At 52.8% G+C, this 13880-nt stretch overlaps 1 protein-coding gene across 2 annotated transcripts in view; it reads left to right on the forward strand.

Annotated features, from left to right (window-relative positions):
* Window positions 1-220: 220 nt before the first annotated feature.
* Window positions 221-13880, forward strand: part of Pknox2 (PBX/knotted 1 homeobox 2) — a 262123-nt gene continuing 248463 nt past the window's right edge. For both annotated transcript variants that reach the window (XM_052188700.1, XM_052188701.1), the window contains exon 1: window positions 221-281. The gene's annotated coding sequence lies outside the window, so the exon portion shown is untranslated. The remainder of the gene's footprint in view (window positions 282-13880) is intronic.

Consider the following 13880-nt stretch of genomic DNA (forward strand, 5'->3'; position numbering starts at 1 on the left):
CCAGCAGCAAGCAGGCCAGAGCCTGATGTCTGAGCCGAGCCTCCAGTAGAGGGAGACACTCTAGCAGCTCCTCGCCTGGGAAGCGGCCGGGGCCAGGAGTGGGTGGGGGCGATGGGGGGGGGGGAGAAAGGGGGAGTGGGGAGAGGGGAGGTGTGCGCGCGCGGGGAGGGGGGGGAGGGAGTCCGGGGGGCGGGTCCCTATGCCGCTGACGTCCCAAGCAGTGCTGGGAAGTATAGGCTGTGTTGTCACGCCGGTGTCAGTCTGATGAAGATTGGCATCAGGTAAGCTGTCATTCATTTCCATGTCAGAGACGCTTTTGCAGGCGGCGGCGGCGGCGGCGGCGCAGCGGCGGCGGCTGCTGCTGCGGGCGGCTGCCTCAGAGCGCGTGTGTTTTATTCCAGTCCCCAAGCCAGAGTATTATTCATTGCGACAGGGCAAGGAGGAGAGAGGGAGAGAGGGAGGCAGCAGGGAGGAGAGAGAGGGAGGCAGCAGGGAGGAGGGAGGCAGGGAGCAGAGAGGGACGGCGGGAGCGTGCAGAGAGAAGCTGGGGAAGCGCCGGGAGAGCGCGGAGCGAAGCCGCGCGAGGGGAGGCGAGGCCGGGCGAGGAGGCGGCGAGAAGCGCGCGGCCCACCCGCTCCCGGACCCGGCCGGTGCGCAGCTCCGTGCCCGCCGCGCTGCCGCCGCCTCGCCCCGCTCCCCTCGGGCCTGGGGCCGGGCGGTGCATTGTCTGCGGTTGCGAGCAGCTGGGAAGCGCACTCAGAGCGCAGCGGCCGGAGAGCCTGGAGCGGGCGGGCTGGGAGCAGTGCGCCCGGAGCTTCCCGGGACTCGAGCCCAGGGAGGAGCGCGTCGGCCGGAGTCCCCGTGTAGGCAGGCGGTTCCAGCCTGGGCGCTCAGTGGGGGCGAGGCGGGGAACTGCGGGCGGGCTTCGGGTTCTCCTTTCCCGGGCTCCTAAAAGCCCCGTGGCTGGCGCCTCCTTGGTGTCACCAGCCCCGAGCTGCCTTCGGGTGGTTGGAAGCGGGAGCAGCCCTAGCCTGCGGCCGGGTGGCTGGAGTCAAGGAGAGGCGGCCGCGTCCTGCCGGCCCGGGAGGCAGGGAGAGTAGAGGTTTACAGGAGAATCAGTGGGACAGGGGAACGTGTATGTGTGTGTGTGTGTGTGTGTGTGTGTGTGTGTGTGTGTATGGGGTGGGAGGTGTCAGTCAAAGAAACCAGAACCCGAGGGGCGACGCTCAGGGACTCTAACTAGGAGTAGAAGAATTTGTAGGGTCATCGGCTTTCTGCGTATTGTTGGGTCTTTGGGGCTGGGAAGGGAGATTAGTGGTCCCTGGCGAAGAACTAGAAGATAAATTCGTAAAAGGGGGGTGGACACGGAAAGCGCCCCGGGCAGAAAGCCGATGGGGATGGGGCAGGGTCCTGAATGTGCCGCGGGAAGTTTCTGTTTCTTTCGGGTTAGGTTGGCTTCCAAAGCCAAGGAAGAAACGAGCGCAGTGGGCCGCGCGGTCTGATGAGTCCTTCACTGGGCAGCCGGGGTTCCCGCGCGGTCGGAAGACGCGGGTTGGGAATGGGAGGGGGGATGCGGATCAGCCCTTAAAGGAGGGCTGGGCTTTGGAGCAGGCTAGAGTTTGGGTTGCAGAAATCTGGCAGTTTTCAGAATTTGGGGGCGGAAGAGCCGCTGTGTAGTTTACACGCCGGCAAAGACAGAGGGCTGGAGGTAGGCGCCGGGGCCCCGGTTACATCCGAGGCTTGACTCCGGACTGGGTGACATTTTTTAGAATTGAGACGCGGGATCAGGCTATTGAAATGTGGGGAGAATTGAATGTCCGGGTTCTGACAGAGTGAGGGAGGAATAGCTTTTGCATAGGCAAGGAAAGTAGTTGATCCCAGCCATGGTGAGCGAGCCCCGAATATCTGCTGCTTCTCCCCCTAAAGCGAATCTTGAGGATGAGAGGATCTGGGTGCACAGGGCTGAATCCTAGGAGAAAGACTCTGGAAGGTAGACAAAAAAATTTTAAGGGGAGGGGGCGCAGATCCAGTACGAAGTGACCGGGTAGCATTATCCGGGTCCGAGTGTAGCCGAGGAGCTGGCCCTGCAGATTCAGCAGGCTCCGGGAGTCCCTGGCGGTCTGCGGCCTCAGTGTGCGGGGTGGTTGCTGGTGGCCCGCCGGGACAGCGGTAGGCGACGCAGGCAAGTGGGCCACTAGTAGAGAGGTGCCACTGGGGCTTAAGGAATCGTGGCTGCCGCCGAGGGAAAGACACTCCCGAACTCCGGAGTCCTCCTCGGACCTGCCGCCTGTTTATCCGCATCGTCCCGGGCAATGTCGAAGAGCGCACAGGCCGGCCCATACCCGCAAGGTTGTGCCCTAGAGGGAGGAGGAAGTTCGGGGTTTCCTTACCCTTATATATGTTATCTTGGGACTTTTCCCGGCCGTTGGCTTTCTGGAATTCAAATGCTCTTCACCTGGTAGAATCCAAGTTAACAAGCTTATGCAGATTTAAACATCCGCCTCCCAAAACACATACCCCCAAATCTGAGAAATGATGGTGTTCAAAGGCGACACGGTGTTATCCCAAACTCTAGCCCCTCTGCCCTCCCACTCTGCCTTCTGACCTTTTCGTGGCCCCTGGACCTTGATGCAAATGTATGCGTGTGTGTATGCCTGTGGCTAGGTGTAGGGTGCCTCTTATTTGGGGGCTCATATCTCATACTCAAACTGCTCCCTCAAGGCTCGGGCCTAGTTCAACAGTGGGTGGAGTGTGGAGGGGTCCTAAAGAGGGGACGAGCAGATGGGGGAGGGATGGAAGGTGTTAGACTCTGGTCATTTAGATAAAGAGTGCATTGAGGGATGGAGGTGTGTGTGTGTGTGTGTGTGTGTGTGTGTGTGTGTGTGTTGGGAGTTGATTTTCTCTGTGCACGTTCACACCGTGGATTGAGAAAGCCAGCCAGCCAGCCAGCCGTTTGGGACACTGAAGCCGCAGGACCCAAGAATGGCCACCGCGGCCGGGGGCGCGGCGACCGCTACCGGGAGCTGTTGTTTTTCTAGACTTGGAATTCCTGCGCGCTCTTCTCCCAGCTCAGAGCTGAGTGGGGGAGGGAGCTGTGACCCCACTGAGACTCCCCGGTCACCGCCTCCCTTTTGTGAGATCGAAAGGCATGAAAGCCTAGAGAGAACGAGGATCTGCTGGGAATGAAGGCCAGGGGGTTACTCGAGGGAGATGGGCCTAGCAACAACCACAGTAAAATGCCTCGTGCAAATCGCAGCGAAGTGTACCCAACTCGAGACTGGCTGTTTTATGATCCTTTCTAGGAGTTTACTGCTCTGTGCTTTTAAGTCTATAGATTGCTTTAAGTTAATGAAAGTGCGGCTTTCAAAGGGGCCTTTTTATTGTGCGGCAGCGACAAATCTAGTACCTCCCCTTTACTCTTCCAAAATGGGCCCATTTAGAAAGAGGGAGGTAGCTGGGGTTCCCGCATGAACAGAGCTGGGGGGTGGGGGAAGGACATCACTTGAAAATGCGGATTGATAAAAGACAGTGTTCCGCGTAATTCAGAAAAATAAGTTAACTTCTCCCTCGTCCCCCTCATCCACATTTTCATCTGGGTGTGCATCCTTCAGTTGCCTCTGGGCTTTCACGGAAGCTGGCCGGCTTTAAAGGTTGCTCAGCGCCTCCCTGGTAACCCCCTCCCACGCTGCTTCACATAAAGCCCGACCCTCCTCAATTCAGCAACACAAACTGGGTTTCAGGATTTTAACGCGGTTACTAACTCAGACTAAAATATTTACTTGTGCCCTGGGGGAGGGGCTTTGCCTTGCAATCAGCAAGATGGATCGGTTTAAAAAGCTGGGAACCCGAGGAAGAACAAGGCAGGCTGTCTTCAGCGTTTTTTTTTTTTTTTCTTTCTTTCAATCTATTTGGCACAAAAGGTGAGATGACAAGGATTTTGACTAACACAGAAGCTGCAGTGGGGCCTGCCTGTGGCTTTGACCGCATGTCATAACCATTTAAACTGTGGTTACTTGCCCAAAGCTCAAAGCTTCGCCAAGCTGGGTCTCATTAACTCTACACCAGTTGCCTGGAAGTTCAGTAGCAATAAATTGCATAAACACATTTGAAGTAAGTTAGTGATGAAATCAGGAGAATTACTGTCTTGTGAGTGGAGAATCCTGAATTCATGGAGTTCTAACTTAAGTGGAAACATACTTTCCCTCTCTTGGCCTTAAAGTTTATAGGTACGCCGGAGTGTGTGTTAAATTTCTTTCTGCCATGTCCATCTTCAACCCTGGGCTGTAACTCATTAGAGACCAAGGCATGCATGCCTAGAAAGCAGAAGGCTGCATTTAAGGGGGGGGGGGTCTCTATTAGCTCCATTTAGGAACTGAAGCAGGGCGAGCGATCAAGATCAACCTGATTTCCTTGCCCTTACCGAATGCATTGGGCAATATAAGCAGTCACAGCGCGGGGCAAATTAGATTTTTAAATGTTAGAAGCTTAATAATACTGTGTGTTGCTTCTCTTTTCTTTTCTTTTTATTAAAGAAACAACCAATAAAATTTATAGGCTCCCAATGTGGTGCAAAATTCCCTTGGTATTTGCTTACACCCCTACCTCACCTTTCAGAAATGCAACCTCCAATTTTGGACTTTTGTTCCTGATTTACTTAGTATAGAGCACTTTTAAAAAACTAATTGGAGGTGAGTAAGTAGTGCTGTTATGAGTTTTCCTTTATCCTCTGCTGTGCAGCACCAGGTCTGTAAGCCATATATATGTATATATATGTAAGCCATATATACATATATATATACACACATATATATACTCATATACATATATATGTATATACATACACACATATACACGTGTATATATACATTATAGTACAATGTATCTAATGCACATATATGTTTATATATACATATATATGTGTGTGTATATACACACATACACACATATATACATTATATTATATATGTATATAATGCACATATATGTGAATATATACATTCATATACACACACATATACATGACACAATTGTTGAAGGTGAAAGCACGTGAGGGAGGCAAAGTGTCTGAATCAAATAAAATGCAGCTCCCAGGATAGAGAGGGTGCAGAAGGTACATGGAGGAGGGGCAGAAGAAGCAGTATGGAAGACGAATCATCACGAGCGTCCACAAGCCTCGAATCCAACCAATACACCACGCTTCATACAAGACACCTCATATAGAGACCCATGGCTTATTGGAAATTGAATTATATCGAGGAGCAGACTTGGAGGTTGGAGCTGCACTCCTTCGGTTCTCCCCAGGCAGCCTGACCAGGATGGTTGGGATGGGGCTCTGCTAATTTAATTAAATTTCATACCTGACCGTAGGGAGAAAGACAGGAAGGAAGTGGTGGGTGGTAATCAGGGCAGGCGGTCAGCGCGCTGAGCTAGTGTTTGGGCTGGAATTTGAGGGCCTGGCTCTACGGCTCCAGCGGGTCCCCCAGCTGCCAGGCTTTGGTGTCTTCATCTGTGACTGGAATGCAGCACATGCTGTGTCCCCTTTTAGGCTGCAAGGAGTGAAGGGTGGGCACGCGGCAACTACAGGGCTCACTGTAAATAGTAAAGGACTCGGAGAGGCAGAGGATTCCTAGCCGCGAGGTTGAGGTTGCGTTCTTCTGGATGTGCCTCCTTCCTTGCCTGGCTCCGTAGCCTGTCCTCACGATGCGATGCGTGCCGAGTTTCTAGACTTTTGTGAAAAGGCACAACTCCTACCTTACATCTTTGAGTCTGGAAACTCTACTGTGATTTCATACACCACCTGCTTTGCCAAGAGGGGCTGTCCTGGCTGAACTGGGGGAATCAGCCTGCTTCTCCCCACCACGGCGATTTCCCTCTGGAAGACCCTTCATGTCTCCAATGTACACAAGAATCGGACATATCAGAAATACAGGCTCTGCTTTTTTATACTACAGGGGAATAAGGGCCCAGCCCTGATTTTGTGTGACATCTGGTCCTGCTGGGGTGTGGGGGAGGGATGGGTGCTGGTCTGGCATGAGCCACAGCCGGGACCTCACTGAGCAGTCTCCTTTCTGGCAGATCAAAGCCAGGAGAGAAAGCCCAAGACGTTACACCCACCACTTCTTCAAAAGCTCATGCTTGCTTGTAGACTCCTTCGGTTCCTGTATCTGAGTTTAAAACTGAGCGAGCCCTGATACAACATGGCTCCAGTAGAATGGATGTTCCCTTTAAATGCTCTCCTACTCTACTGGAAGCTGTTCCTCCACACACCCTTTCCAGCTGGCCTGGTTTCAGGTCACATTTTGGTCTCCATTTTGATTGGGAGTGAGATGATGGGGGAGGGGGAGAGGGAAGGGGAGGCCCAAGATAGAGGCAGAAGCTGTGGCAGTTGAGGGCTGAGTCCTTCTCCTAGAACTCTTCTAGAAACCCCAAGGCATGAGGCAACACCAAGCCCTGGCAGAGCGCAGTTCATGGAGCCCCACGGAGGTGGGGGATATGTTTGACTTGGACACCTATCCCTTGGTCTTCCTTGCCTGCCTGGGTTTCTAATTACAAGAAGGACCATTGCTGTTAAGACCTATCTCACTAAAAACACATCCCCATGTGTACGAAGAAACCCTAAACCAGGCAGGATATTTTAAAACTGAAGCAATGAAGATTAGATTAAGTCTCCACCGAACAGCCTGGTTCGCATATTATTTTTGGCTGGAATGTGGAGAAAAACAGCTGGCCCTGGGGCCCTGGGCAGACTCTAGAGGCTTCAGACAGGGTTGGGGAGGAGTGGGCTTGGAGGAGGGGAGATGTAACTGTTCTTTGCCTAGTAGGGTTGTGGCCAGTTTCTGTCAGGCTCATTCTAGGTAGGGGGAACAAAGTGGGAGGTTGTCCTGGGAGAGGGGCAGATGCAGATGGGTCAGAAGGGAGCCACAGAAGGAGTAGGTCACAGAGCACCAAGGGGCCTTTTAGTACCTCACTTCATTAAGAGCTACTGGTTGCCTTTAGTGTATGAGGTCTCCACTCTCAGCTCAGAAATCCAGCCATTCTCCCCCTGGCCTGGGGGCGGAGCCTTCATGAATTGGGGGAGGAGGGGGGGGAGGGAGAATGAATAGGTAGTCGACTGAGATTCCTGTAGAATCCATCATGAACTCTTGTCCTACCTTCCTGGGAAGAGACAGCACACACTTATAGTGCCATTCATGTGCCCGGCCCAGTCCTGGGCACAGCAATGATGATCAGCTGAAGCGGGCTGGAACTTGGCGTGCAGGGTTTGCAGAGACCTTACCATCAGACATTCAGAGCCTCTCTCTGATGCTCACCTGGATGGGTTTTAAACACTTGCTTAGGATCTTTGATTCTGTTTCCTCTCCTGTAACCTGGGGGATGGTGGAGCATAGCTGGGGGTGGGGGTGAGTGGGTGGTGGAGGAGGGAGACCCTGTAACTGCCCAGGACTAGCCAACCCTGGTTCTCCCCTTCCACATTCCTGAACAAGAATCAATAGGTGTTTTGTTGTTGTTGTTGTTACTGTTGTTGTTGTTTTCTCAGCTTCTTCCTTTCCCTTTTTGCTTCTCTGGGACAAGGCATGGGCTACTTTGCAGGTCACTGGCACATGGACAGGCAGGGCACTCAGCTCCCCGTTGGGAAGCTGGGAAGGAAAATAGATGTGTAAGCCCCAGGGCAGCTGGGAGTCAGGGGGACACAAACGCAGGAGGGAGAGAATACAGACGTGGGAGAGACAAGGTGCCCACCAGTTGTTAACCAGAGGAGGCCAGAGTGGGCCCCAGAAGGTGAAGTAATCAGGGCAGCGTGGCCTCAACCAGTCCCTTCTCTGAGGAGGCGAGGAGAAAGGAGAGGAGGTTCTTAGCTGTGGAGGGAGGGCTGGAGGGGGAGGGGTGAAACCCGACACTCCCCAGGTCACACTGCTCTGCTCTCTCAGCTAGACTGTCAGGGTGACTGGGGGTGGGGTGGGGTGGGGACAGCCTGGATTAGAAAGAATTACTCAGTCCCTGTGTCTGTCTCAGGTGTCCAGACATAGCTGTTCCCTTCCATGCACGGTAGATTCTGAGGGGACTTTTTGGTCTGACTTCTCACTGGGTGCCGTACAACTTAAATCAGTGCATAAAATCTGCACCCTCCTTAGAACCTACAGTAGTGACCACAGGCCCACAGGCCCAGCTCTGCCTGACCATGGTCTGGACCATGAAGCAGAACAGTACAGTCAGTGGCTTTAGAATGATGGAGAGAACAGGGATCAGGTGTAAGGGTGACAGTGGACTCCTGTTTCAGACTCCGTCATCCACTCGCTGTGTGACATTTGGCAGGTGGCTTGCCCTCTCTGGAATGCTAGTGTTCTCAGGTAGGCAGCCAGGAGCTTTGACCTGCTCCAGATGTCTCCTTCAGCTCTAAGTTCCTTGAGTCTATGTTTCCTTCCACGTGGATGGCTTCATGAACAGGAAATCAACCACAACAGCTGCCACAGCACAAACCGAAGCAGAAAGTCCTGACAACACAACAACTGTAGAAGCACCGTTCCTGCTAAGGGCTGTGTGCACAGAGGGTTGGATCTGAGGCTCCCGGTGGCCTTCCTGGGACCCATGGGAGTAGTGATTTCATTGTGAGGCACTGTCATTAGAAGTTGCATTTCCTTCTTCTGCAGAGACAGCTGGAGGCTGGGAGAAAGGCTTTGATGTCTACATCTGGAGTCTGTCTCTGATTCTACTGCCTCTGAGCTGTGTGTCCTTGGCACATCTTTTAACCTCTCTGAACCTTGGTTTTCTTATGCGTGTGGTACTATGACTAGCAGGCATTGGAGGCTGTGAAACTCTAGGAAAGACATCCAGCGGTGGCACATGGCTGTCTGAGAATGCTAGTTTTCTCTCTAAAGAAAATACGTTCCCACCACCTGGTGGGAATGACACACACCCAGAGGCAGGTGTCTCCCTGTGTGTGTGTGTGTGTGTGTGTGTGTGTGTGTGTGTGTGTGTGTGTGTGTAAAGCCCTTGGGGACTCAGCTTGGTCTACAAACAGAGTTCCAGAATAGCCAGTGCTTACCAAAGAAACCCCATCTGGAATTGTCCCCCCCAAAAAAAACCCATTCTCATTTGATCCCCTGAACTTTCTGAAGTGAGTCAAAGCATGCTGCAGGCTCGGGATGCTTGATAAAGCCTTATTCTCACGTCTGTGTTCTCCCCGAAGCTCTACAGGTCACCCAACAGATGTAGCCAGTGTCACTATCCACGGGTGTCATTAAGTCATTTTACACGCAGGAGAACCTGGGGTTCAGAGTAGCCAGTGTGGCAATGTGCCTACCTGTCTGTGACAAGACTGACACATCCTTTAAGATGGTCTAGGTTTCCCTGACTGCCACTGCCCTTTTCCTTGTGGGGACTCAGCCCCCTGCTGAGCTCCTGCAGCTGCCTCTCCAGGCCAGGCTTTACCTGTGCCTCTCCTGAGAATTTTTTTTTTTTAACAGAAACAAGCTCAACTCACCTCCCCCATCACCAGTCTTTTGTCTAACAAATGCTGAGGAGAGCTCCTGGCTGTCATGGAAGCCAAAACCTGGAAGATCAATCTCTGTCTATATGCTTAACTTCTATAAGCCCCAGGCCAGACAGGGCCAGGCTAAGCAGCAGAAATAGGTAGTGTTTAAACACAGAGCTGAGGATGGGTGAAAATGATGACTGAGGGAAGCTGGCTGGGCTGTGTGTGTGTGTGTGTGTGTGTGTGAGTGTGTGTGTATGTGGAAAAGCCCTTGAGGGCTCAGTACTAGATCCTCAGCTGACCTGCCTGACAGACATTAGTTCTGAGGGAAGTCAAAGTGCAGTTAGCCATTTGTAACAGGGTCTAATTCCTTACGAGGCGCAGACTCCATCCTTTCTAAGCTGGTCCAGTTTGTAGAGGTGTCCTCTAGCTTTCTCTAGTGCTGCTAAGTGCCCCTCTTTCTGTAAGGAAGGTCTGCAGGCTTCTTCCCCTTTGAAAGCTGCTCCTACATCTTCTGGGTCTGATTGTAGCTCCAAGCTCAAGAATAGAGACAGACAAAGCCAGAGAACCCTGCATGCTGTGTAGGCTCAGGATGCTTGGCAAAGGCTTATTCTCTCCCTGAGGCTCTACCGGTCACCCGACAGATGTAGCCTGGGCCACCACTATCCATGGGCAGTGAGTGTGTGGACCTCACTTCCTTGGGCCAGATTAACACAGCAACTCTGCAAGTGTGTGATTTCAGTCTCTTAGCCTCTCGGAATGTAAACCTGGTCTCTTTGTAGGAAAGGAAGTTAAATCAATGCTCTTCCGGGCTTTTCTGAGTCTGCTGATAGATGAGAATGAGGATGCTGTCGCCTTCCCAGGCTGCAGTGTGCGCACTGGCCTGTCAATCACCACGAGTTTCGTTGATGATTGAGATGCCTGGTGCTGGAGACATTCGGCCCATAGGTTGTAGGTCTGGCCACTTCCCGTTAGGTAGCAGATGTAAAGGCATGCACTTATTTGGATACAGGGGATTGGGAGGGTACCCATGGAGGGTTCTACTGAGCTCTCCAGCCTTGGAGAAAGACCTAGGTACAGAAACCAAGCATGAGAGCTGGGTGGTGAGGGAACAGAAGGCGCTGCTCCTGTGGTCCTGAGCAGTGTGGATAGACACTTCTGCTCCTCCCTGGCTATGCCCCTCTCAGGGTTGGGAAAGGGCAGCTGCTTTAGGTCAGGGAGGTTCCCTTCCAGTGTTACATCTGCCCAGCTCCTGCTGGGGAGTGTCTCCCTACACTGAGCTATTATCAAAGACCCAAGAAAGAGAGACTTGTAGAGGACTGGAGACTTAGTCCAAGACTCAGGAGATTGTACATGATTCCAATGTCTGGGCCCAGTGAATTTTGATGCTTATGGCAAGGAGCTGGGGGAGGTTGCTGGGTTCCCCTATCTCCTTTCCCATGAGCAGTAGTGTGCTCACAGGATCCTCGCATACACTGTGGGGTGAGGGATAGGACATCCTATGATGTGAGCAGTAGGCTCTTCTCTTTACTGCTAGATGGTACGGTCTAGAGTACCCAGAAGGGCAATACTTGCAGGGTCCTCATGCATGATGCATGGTGAGTTCTAGGCTCTGCCTGTGATAGGAAAGGGGAACAGGAAGATACCAGTGCAGATGGTGAAGAAGCCAACCACCCTGGCTGGGGCCGTTGGCCCGGCCATGAGCTCACTGGGTGACAGTGACATTTGGCTTCATTTCTCTTGTCAGTCAGCTAGTGGATGATGATGATGGTACTTCCCTGCAAAGCTGCAGGGGAAGATCATGAAAGTGAATGTATGTGGATGTGTTGTACACGCTGTATAAACACAAGTAACAGCGCCTACACAGTGCCTCACATGTAACATGAGGAAGGGGGAGAAAACTGGTTGGCACAGACGATATGTTTCTTATTAGTTTAAAACAGCGCTCGTGCACACGCACACAAATACACTCTCCCCCTCACGCTGGCTCACAGCGTGATGACAGCCATGTTGATGTGATTGAGAGCTGGCAGGATGCCTTTTCACGGCTGCCCCACCACTGGGGCATGAATGGTCCCCTCGGGGATTCCTGAGCGCCTGGCAGTTAGTTCTTCAGACCTCAGGTCAGAGCCACCTGGGCAGAATGGTGTGCCTACTATGTGCCTGCACACTGTCCTTTAGGGAGTCCCATGCCCTGTGCCAGGCTCACCAGCTGAAAGCAGGCCTCCGTTTCTTCCCGGCTGGCATTGTTTATTCAGTAAGCTTTTCCTGAGCACCTTGTTCAGGTGTGTGTGTATGGGGGGGCATAGCAGGGAACTAGAGCTGGGCTTCCCGTTCGCTCGTTCGTTCGTTCGTTCGTAAGGCTTTTCGGAGAGGAAGTCATTTAGGCTCCACAGGAAAATCGAAGCCATTGAGGGGTCTGCTCCTGCCTGAGCCGTGTCCTGCAGTGTCACAGGCCAGGTGGCTTATGCCTCACTCCCTAGAGCATCAACTGCCCCCAGGGACATTGCAGGCACCCCCTTCCCCGTTCTTGCTGCAGCCCCAGTTGTGTCCTAAGCACCCTGGATACCCAGAGTTGCCACACTCAGAGCCACTGTGATTTCTAATTTCCCAAGCAGCCCTGTGATGTGGCCGCAGGGACCAAGCCCGCCCCTGTCCACACCAGTCACAGAGGGGCTCTACTTACTCATTCTGCTGACTGCTGACTGGGAATCCGGGAAACCACAGACACACTGGCTAACCCCGGACTTCAGTTCTCTGGCCATTGGGATGTGACAGCAATTCTCAACTCAGATGGCATCCACCACCATGAAATGACACAAGAGCTCGCTAGCACCATCACCCTCAGCTCTGGTCACCCGACTCCTGTCCCTCTTCTGCTGTCCCCAGGCATACTTTTATTCTTTCTGGATTTCATGTAATTACACTCCAGATATTTTTGGGGTGTCCAGACTGTATTCCCAGGGGCTTTTGAGTGCCTGGGTTAGGGCATCAATAGATGTAGGCTGTGTCCTGATGTTAAAAAGCCAGGTGCTTTAGTTACTTTTCTATTGATGTGATAAGACACCATGACCATGGCAACTTAAAAACAAAAGCGTAATTTGAGGCTCACAGTTCCAGAGGGTTAGAATCCATGCCCAGTACAGCAAGGGGCATGGCAGCCAGCAGGCAGGCAGGCACAGAGCTGAGTGGGGTGGTGACTGACAGCTCACATGCTGAGACACTAGGAATGATGGGAGTCTTAAAACTTCTCAAAGCCTGCTTCCAGGGGCACGCCTCCTAATCCTTCCTCAACAGGTCTGCCTACTAAGGACCAAGTGAAGCCAAGTCTATGGGAGACATGCTCACTCAAGCCATCACACCAGGCATGGTGGCACATCTGTGTCTTTAGGACCGAGGGACCCGAGACAGGCAGATCCCCTTGGGGCTCACTAGCCAGCCAGACCCACTGAAACAGTGAGATCAAGGTCTACTGAGAGACCTTGGCTCAAAATAGAAGATGGAGAAGGGATAAAGGAAGACACCTGATATTGACCTCTGACCTCCACATGTGCATGCACAGTGCCCCCGAACATACACAACACACGCACAGAGAGAGAGAGAGAGAGAGAGAGAGAGAGAGAGAGAGAGAGGAGAGAGAGAGGGGGAGAGAGAGAGGGAGGGAGAGAGAGAGAGGGAGAGAGGGAGAGAGAGGGGGAGAGAGAGAGGGAGGGAGGGAGAGAGGGAGAGAGAGAGAGAGAGAGAGAGAGAGAGAGAGAGAGAGAGAGAGAGAGAGAGAGAGAGAGAGCATGAGCATGTGCTGGGGATGTCAGTTCAGTCCTGTAATCCCAGCACTTGGGAGGTGAAGACCCAGGAGTTTAAGGTCAGCCTGGGTTACATGAGCCAGTGTCTTAAAACAAACAATTGAGCCATAACCAGCCAACCATCTAAAATCAACTAAAACTCCATACAGACACAAGACTCTAGGAGCCCCTGAAGGAAGGGGTCAGTGGCCAGGAAGACAACACTAGGCATGGAGACTCACAAGGGGATGGGTTATGAGAGTGAAGATGGATAGGAACTGTGTTTCAGGCATGGGTTGGTGGGTCTGAAGGCTCCTGGGGAGGAGGAAGGGCTGGTAGGCAGCTGGAGCCTGGGGAGAGCCACAGGCCTGGACCATCAAAGGACCGGGAAAACCTTGGGAGAGAAACCTAGTCTGGCCCCTGCAGCTTCAGGAAAGGCAGCAGAGTCTAGACTGAGAACTGGGAGTAGAGGCCATTCTAAGCCCTGGCACAGGCCTGGGCAGGGATGGGGGTGCCCACTGCCTGGGCTTGTCTTTCTAAATGGAATCACAGCAGTAAAGACCACAGCTGGCTTGTCGATCCATCATGGAAGGAGGGGTTCACAATGAAAAGGGCACCATGCATTT

The sequence above is a fragment of the Apodemus sylvaticus genome, chromosome 7 (genome assembly GCF_947179515.1).
Source record: "Apodemus sylvaticus chromosome 7, mApoSyl1.1, whole genome shotgun sequence".
NCBI lineage: Eukaryota > Metazoa > Chordata > Mammalia > Rodentia > Muridae > Apodemus > Apodemus sylvaticus.